Source organism: Eriocheir sinensis, chromosome 9, assembly GCF_024679095.1.
Source record: "Eriocheir sinensis breed Jianghai 21 chromosome 9, ASM2467909v1, whole genome shotgun sequence".
In the NCBI taxonomy this organism is placed as follows: domain Eukaryota; kingdom Metazoa; phylum Arthropoda; class Malacostraca; order Decapoda; family Varunidae; genus Eriocheir; species Eriocheir sinensis.
Genome location: NC_066517.1, coordinates 9,531,953 through 9,540,582, shown reverse-complemented (window position 1 = coordinate 9,540,582; position 8,630 = coordinate 9,531,953). Strand labels below are relative to the sequence as shown.

General features: G+C 39.2%; 2 long non-coding RNA genes across 2 annotated transcripts; both read right to left on the bottom strand.

The window, feature by feature from the left end:
• Positions 1 to 804: 804 nt before the first annotated feature.
• LOC126995903 (uncharacterized) lies at positions 805 to 1,808 on the bottom strand. Its single transcript, XR_007750822.1, has 3 exons — positions 1,681 to 1,808; positions 1,348 to 1,443; positions 805 to 1,062 (listed from the first exon to the last, which is right to left on the bottom strand). It is a non-coding gene; the product is annotated as an uncharacterized LOC126995903 (long non-coding RNA).
• A 135-nt stretch (positions 1,809 to 1,943) lies between these two features.
• LOC126995904 (uncharacterized) lies at positions 1,944 to 3,234 on the bottom strand. The gene is made up of 3 exons (XR_007750823.1): positions 2,826 to 3,234; positions 2,387 to 2,482; positions 1,944 to 2,182 (listed from the first exon to the last, which is right to left on the bottom strand). It is a non-coding gene; the product is annotated as an uncharacterized LOC126995904 (long non-coding RNA).
• Positions 3,235 to 8,630: the final 5,396 nt, after the last annotated feature.

Here is an 8,630-nt window from a genome sequence, read left to right as displayed (position 1 = left end):
GGATATGGTAGGCTAAGTATCAGTGGTTTACTAGCAGCGATATGACATTAATCATTGACTTGTGATATCAATTATCACCAGACACCCATTACCTGACTGAAGTATGCAAAGGTATCCCTTCCACAGTCTTCAAGGCTGTCAAGTAGTCCTTTGTTTCAAGCAGGAACGTCTTGATTTCAGCCCAGTTCTCCGTCCTGATTGGCTGTTTTGTTCCCTTGCCGTATGGTGAGCGACTATTAAGAACATCAAACAGGCGGTCAATCCTCTGAAAAATGATCAAATAACCCTTGTGATTTTTTTTTATTTTTTTATTTATTTATTTTTTTTTAAATATTGCACTCTTCACTCACATGCTTCATGACAAATAAAATGAATTACCCGTATGAATTCCACTGTTGGGCCAGCATTCGAGAAGGAATACATTCCAGTTGATTGGAGAAATTCCAATGCTGATGCCACAGACGATGAGAGCACTTGGACTGCCAGCTTGACTTTCATCTTCTTGTTCTTGAAGTCAATATGGTCTGGAGTCAGCTTGTTCCCAAGACGCAAACCAATGTCTTCCTGTGTTGGGTGTAAATCTTTGATGAACTGCCACACAATCCGTCCTGATGGCCCCACAATGACACTGTACGCTTCTAGAGTGTTTCGTACTAGTTTGACCATATGGCAAGCATCAAAATACAGGTGTATCTTATGACCATTGTAGTCAAATGAAGGACAAAATGATGACGCAAGCTTCAGTCTGCAACCCAGCAGCTTAGCCATACCCTTGTTTGTACTGTGGCCATCCACACTCTGAGATTAGCTTCATGGCATGCATCCAGACAGTGCTTTACAAGTTCTGTTTGTTGTTCAGAGGACAGTCCTTTGGTGAAGTAGTATGCAATTGCACACTTCCAATTAGCTTTCAAGCCAACGAGCATGACTACTAGTGCTTCTTTAGCCTCCACATCTTCCACTGAACCAGCTCCCAAATCAACAAATCCAACAGTCTTGTTTGTCTTAGCATCATATTCCATCTTTTGCTTGATGCTCATGCCATCCAACATCATGCTGCACCTGAAAAATCATACCGAATATACAAGCTGGAAGTGAACCACTTAGTAGCCTAACCAGTATAGGCCTATATTATGTATCATAGCAATACCTGTATCTGAATACCTAAATGATAAATGTAATAGCCAATCTGGGAATTTCTCTGGCAAGGCAAATCCAACGAATCTCTGGTAGCTAACTGCTGTTAGGACAAAGAAGTAAATTAAAAAAGTTAGTAATAAACTAAAAATGCAACCAAAACAATGAATTCAAACTGAAATATACAAGAATGCCAAATATTATACATACAGCGTGTAGTCTGCGGGATTTTCTTTAGCCTTTGCTGCCAGGGAGTTCATCATAAGCCCATTCAAACCAGGTTGGGCATCATACTTCTCAAGCCACCTGAAGAAATAGCCATGAAATTGACAAAGTTCACATATCCAAAGTTCTCCTTAAAAATCCTTCAATTATTTAAAAGGAAGTGAAGCAGTTAGTTGAATCATTCATGAGGCAACATTTCCTTAATGTAATTGTTTTTTTGCCAACATGTATTGAAATTTGTATAAAAAAAAATGCAATTTACTGATCTCTAAACAATAAAGTAGGACTAACAAACTGTAGTTTTAGAATACTAATTACCTGCGTAACGTACGCGGCTCAGGAAGGTTGATTCCCTTCGTCTCTCTGGTGTACCTGTACGCCTTGCTTGAGTAGAGGTGTAATGTTAGGGCAAAGTTTTTCTGTGCAGCACTATACTCCTTTGTTGGGTTTTGGAAGAGGTCACATGGTATGTCTGCAAATGACAAAAAGCAGTTGAGGATCTACCGGTTGAAGATTATGAATCATCCATGTAGCCTACAGCATAGTACAGTATTCGAGTGATTTACTGAAGATAGCAACCAGCAGGCAACATTAGACTACAACAATGCTAACCTTTGTAAGATTCCAGGCGAACCTCAAGCTCTGCATTTATCAGATTTTTTTCTTCCAACTCCTTCAGCAATGATTGGGTCGTTTCTTTTGCCCTCTTCTCTCTGGCCTTTGTGTTCTTGAGCTTTCTACGTAATGATTCCACCTGGGTTCCCAGCTCAGAAATCCTACTGTCAGGTGTAACTTCAGCTGGTAATGGATATGCGTGCTCCTAGAATAGTGAAATAATCTCGTTAGTTGTGGCATTCTCTATTCACTGAAGTATGGTAAATGCATCTGTATTCATATGGCAATTTCATGGTCTATACTATAGGCCTATTCTACTGTACAGCCTATAGCTATCATTCTCTCACCAAACTCCCATTTTCCCAAAGCAACAGTGTCTCAATTTACATGGAAATAGTAATTCAGTTACCGTATGCATTTGTTCCGTAGAAGGCCCAGGTTGAGGCATGGGCACTGGTAAGTCTGCACTTGTACTTGTGACAGTTGACCTGGTCCTTGTAGATACCTATTACAGTACAATGCAAAGAAAATACAGATAATTACTACCAATGACCATACTGTAGCTTCCATAAAAATTAATGAGGTAATTTGTCATGCTTCATACCTATTTACAACATGCTACATATAGGACAGCAATATACTGATATAGATGTTGATAATAAAACCCACATGGTAGAAAACTAGAAACTAATGTGTATTTGGGAGACACGACAGTTTGACACTCTAGTAAATGTCAAACTGTCGTGTCCCAAATACACATTAGTTTCTACCATGTGGGTTTTATTATCAAGCATCTAGCAATCTTCTCATACTGATATAGACATTACAGTATTTTGTAATAGGCCTACCTGCAAGTGGCTTGGTAGATCAACCAATTCTGGAATTGCTCCCTCACGTAGCTGTGCATGATGCATGGTAGTATTTACCATACTTGGACGAAAGTGAGCACTGCATACGAGAGCAGTATTACTGGGGTCCACTGTCCGTCTACATAGCCTGACCCACTCCAGGTAAAGGTCTCTCTGCTTTGATTTATCAGGAAACCTGCAACAGAAAGTTGAACATTTATTTGGTAATTTGCTAAAACTACAGAAAAGTTCCCACTTATAAAACCTCCTCCAGTGGCTGACCATTAGGTCTACCAATCTAACCAAATCTACCCTAACATAACCAATCCTAATATATCCTAAACTATCCAATTCTTACCTAAACCAGTCTATCCTAACCTAAACTAACCAATCCTAACCTAACCTGATCTAACCTAGTCTAACCTGTCTTAACCTATCGTATTCAAACACATTTCCGTATCGATTTTTAGTATTACATTGGTCCTACAAGACCATTATATGCACTCCAGAGTGGTTATTAAGTACTCACAGCAGAAAGAATATAACAGCAAATCTTATTATCCACCTACTTCACCCATCAGAGAGATCAACATTCCACAAACTCTCTGAACAAAGGGCTGGGAGTGGGAGTGTTCTCTGTTTTACACTCGATTTTCGGGTATTATCATATAAAACTGTGACCAAAATTGACTTACTTATGAAATGAGATTCCTCTACTCTTCGTAACTTTATTTTTGTAGTTCTTGCAGTTAATTACAAAGCACTGGGTGCCTTTTGTTTCTTCTTTCCGCGTTTTCCCCATGCTTTCCCCATACAGCTGATGACTGGCGCAACCTTTCAAAATGGCGCCTGTGAATCTCGCCCGCGGTCACGTGATGTCCAATCTAGCGAAGCTAATATATATCTGTGGTCTACACAAAGGGCCCATACCACATGGAGGCGGGCGAGCACCGAGCGTCACTAAGATCCAAACGGCAATGCGCAGTGCCTAGTGATCATTAAGCTTCCCGGAACCCAAGTGATCATGATGCTTCGCGGTACCAGTACCGATATCAGTTATCGATACCAGTACCGGCGAGTGATCATTAAGCTTCCCGGAACCCAAGTGATCATATGATGCTTCGCGGTACCAGTACCGATAGCAGTTATCGATACCAGGTACCGGTAACTGGTATCGATAACTGCTATCGGTACTGGTACCGCGAAGCATCATGATCACTTGATGCTTCGCGGTACCAGTACCGATAGCAGTTATCGATACCAGGTACCGGTAACTGGTATCGATAACTGCTATCGGTACTGGTACCGCGAAGCATCATGATCACTTGGGTTCCGGGAAGCTTAATGATCACTCGGTGCTCGCCCGCCTCCATGCGGTATGGGCCCTGTGTGTAGACGCGGAGTCACTGCCCCGCTGACCGTCTCCCCAAGTTCCCACCATTTTGTCCTGCTTTCCGTTTCCATCACAGCTCCCGTTTCCATTAGTTGATTTATTTATTGGAGTTACTGGATAATTCTTCATGTCCGATTCTTTTTCTTTTTTAGGTTGCTAATAAATATTTTTATTGTTATTAGACTATGATCGAGTACATCCATAATAACTATACATGCTATTTTTTTTTTCGAAAAAATAAATATTCACTTCATTCAGAGAGAGAGAGAGAGAGAGAGAGAGAGAGAGAGAGAGAGAGATATTTACATAGATTTACATAGAAAATTAGACCACACAGACCCCATGGTACAGACTAGGTGGTCTGTCCTTAAACCTAAGTGATTTTACATTAATCAGAGGGCTCCTAAACGTTGCATTTCTACTCTAGTTGATACATTTCAGCGGCAGACAAACGCTGACTTGCCAAATGTCTCCTAAACGAATCTTTTGGATCAGTATGATATTTCAGCACACTACCTATATTACCCGGACCTAATTTGTAGCTAACCACCACATTACTGTATATGTATGCTGACGAGTTTACTTGTGAAACTAACACAAACCCGACAGGTATGTTGACGCATTCGAAAAGAAGTGTGTGCCCACACCCTCCCAAACTATTCTAGCCCTATTCTTACACTCGCTCTCGTTATCCTCCTGCTACTAACTTCTCCTTCCCCTCCCTCATCACTCTTTGTGGCCCTCCCTGTTTCTCCCATCACTTATTATATATTAAAATCATGTGCGTGTATATAAATGGTATGATTATAAACTAGGCATGGTACAGTTCCATGGAGGCAGACGTATTTCGTTGATAATTACTGTACAGCAACATGTTTACATACATATAGTATGTAGAAGGTCCCATGTTTACAGTCATATGGTCACCAGAGTGAACACGATGTACTGGCATTACCTGTGGTCTGGACCTCTAGGAAAAGATTATTACTGTTATTACATACTGTGTAGTAAGAGCATTCATCCGTAAAAATGTCAACTTGGTCCAGCTAATATAATGTTATTTTGTTGACTTGTCTCTTTCATATTTATATTTTATGTACCATTATAAACCGTATATATTTTCTCCCATCTATACATATGGTTATCATGTGCGTAATAATGTAGTCATTGCTCCTATATATATGTACATCGTGTATTATTGTAAATACGATTACATACATTCCACTCACGGTTATTAAGTGGAAGCAATAATGAAAAGTATAATATATATATATATATATATATATATATATATATATATATATATATATATATATATATATATATATATATATATATATATATATGGTTATATATAGCTAAGGTTGGCTGATAGTGTAGTCTGCTTAAGTCATAGCCTCGGGCTGGGGAAGGGACGGTGAGTAGGGGGGTGAAGTAGGGCAAACCAGGAGGGGGATTATGCGATATTGGAGTAGGGAAGAGTGGTCTCGGGTTGTTCGGGGCGTTGGTGGAGGGGCTAGAGGAGCACCTACCCTACACTCGTCCGATTTGTTTAACACCTTAGATATGATGACTGGATTAGGCTTAATATCACTCAGTAAGCTCCTAACATAACACATAGGCTTGGTAACATGGTATATTAGCCATACAAATTAGGTCCGGTGTTAAAGGCAGTGTGTTGAAATATCATACTCTGGATCCACCGATCGCGAGAGATATTTCTGCGAAAAAAAAACAGCGTTTGTCCGCTGCCGAAATGTATAGTAGTTGATATTAAGGTGAAGGAGAGAGAGAGAGAGAGTTTTCTTTACAGGAAATTTATTTGGGAATTTCATCAGAAGTCATTAAAAAAAAAAAAAAAAACTCCTTCGGGTACTGGTACCGGTACCGGTACTAACGGTACTTGAGTTTTCGGTACCGGTACTACCGGTACTCAAATTAACGGTACTTGCCCATCCCTAGCCACGAGAGCTGAGGGCAGACTACACGCTGGCGGGTACTGGTTGCCAACTCGTAAATTCCGGAACGACTCAGGTTCTCTCACTCGAAGCTCGGTTTCTTTTTAAATAATACTTAGCTTTTAGCTAATGAACCACCCTCACTTCCCAAACAACCCTTAATTCGTAACACACTCCCCACAAAAGATTGCAATGAACAATTAGAGGAATAGGAAATTTTCAATGAGTTGCTGAAGTCTGAGAAGTAAATTAGGAATACTTAAATTTTAGCTGAAGGTACTATAGGGTCTCCTTTATTGTGGAGAATGGCACCTTCCTCACTTCCTCACCTTTTATTTTAAAGGAAGTTACTTTAAATTAGTCCGTATATATCTCTTTACAGGGAAGTGAAGATTATATAAGTAAAGAAGATTTATTTAGAAGGAGAGAAAGAATAGAAACAGCTCGGGGAGGTAGAGGTCGCTGCATGCCTCTTCCAGATAGGTTCGCCCCTGACCTTATTAATGTATAGCCAGCCAGGGGTGTGTCAAGCCACTAAGGCAAAACCGCTAACTGCCCAGCAAACATTGAATGTACGGACCAATGTTGGCCAGTATCGGCATTCCGATTTTTACTATATCGGACCGATTACGTAAAATCTGGCTGCCGGTACAGGCCCGATCTAGGTCCGTTATCCGTTTGCACCGCGGTAAGTATCGGCCCAATAGTGGTCCAGTGCCGGGCCGAAGCCGGCAGCCATAGTCATACCGTTATACCCGGCGCTGCCGATATCGGACCACTGCCATGCCAGAATATATTTTGCTTCGTTTGCCGATATCGGGCCAATACCGAATCTTATTTGTTTGCCAGCATATATTTTGCCTCGTTTGCCGATATTGACCCAATACCGAATCGTATTTGTTTGCCACCATTGCCCCTGTAGACCTGCAGTAATATATATAGATATATATATATATATATATATATATATATATATATATATATATATATATATATATATATATATATATATATATATATATATATATATATATATACATACACACACACACACACACACACACACACACACACCTTTTATACACATGTTTAAAGAGAAACTGGATGAATATAAATATGGAGCCATGACTTATAAGCTTTGCTCGGATCCTGTACAATACAACTAGGTAATTACACCAAAGATTAAAAACAACCTAATCACACCTGAATTTTTTTTTAAATACTGACAAAAATATTGCAAAATAAATTACAGCCTCTTCACAGCCTCTCAAGACTTTCAATATAAGAAAAAAACAATACATATTATGCAGCCTCTGAAAACTTACTACTACAAATGCATATATTTTTTGGTAAAAAAGGTAATACAGTCACCTCTCGATTAATGCGATGGTTACGTTCCTGGAGATATCGTGTTATTTAAAATCGTGTAATCTAAACATAATTTCCCCATAGGAAACAATGGTAATGTGGACACTGGGAAATTCTGCCTATTTTGAGGATTTTGTTACTCTAACCTTAAAAAAAAAATAATAATAATAAATAACAATAAATTATACATTAGTAGGTCACGGAAACAACAAAAACACACGTTCTCATTTTACTTACACTTGTTCTTCACCTGCGCCGGCCAAAAACATGTCCTCACACTCACCATCACCACTTGGTGTATTAACAGTTGTATAATCACACTCTGTCCTGCCTGGGGGTTGGGATGGCATGTTCCTCCCTTCTCCCTTGTTGTTTACCTGCAACAATAAACTATCAATCAATCAATCTTGGTGATGCATCGATCACTGGTTGTCGTCTGGTTGTCACTGGTTGTGAAGAACAAGTTTATATAAAATGAGAACGTGTGTTTTTGTTGTTTCCATGTCCTACTAATGTATCAATAATGTTTCATCGATGGCGTCATCGATGAAACTCGTGTTAAATCGAACATATTGCGTTAGCTAATAAACGTATCTCCTTAAATATCAACTTGTGTTAAATCAAAAACGGATTATTTAAACTCTTGTTAATCGAGAGGTGACTGTACTTTCCTTTAAAAAATAAAGACTAGAAACTCTCAGTAATCATGAAATTATAGGAACATTAAAAAAAAAAAAAAAAATGCATATACCTTTTCGTTCAAAAATGAACATTGAAACTTTGTAAACATGAAGTAATAGGAACGCTTTACAAAACTCTCTCCAACACACACATACACATACAGGACTGCTATGGAAACTAGAAAATAAAGGAGGATTGAAAGGGAAAATGAAGAACTGGATGGAAAGCTGCCTAAGGGGAAGAGAGATGAGAACAGTGGTTAAGGACATAACATCTGAATGGAGAACTGTGGATAGTGGAGTGTCTCAGGGATCGGTGACAAGCAATCAATATTTCTTCCTGGTATATATTAATGACATGCCAGAGGGAGTAAATAGTTATATGAGCCTGTTTGCAGATTGCATA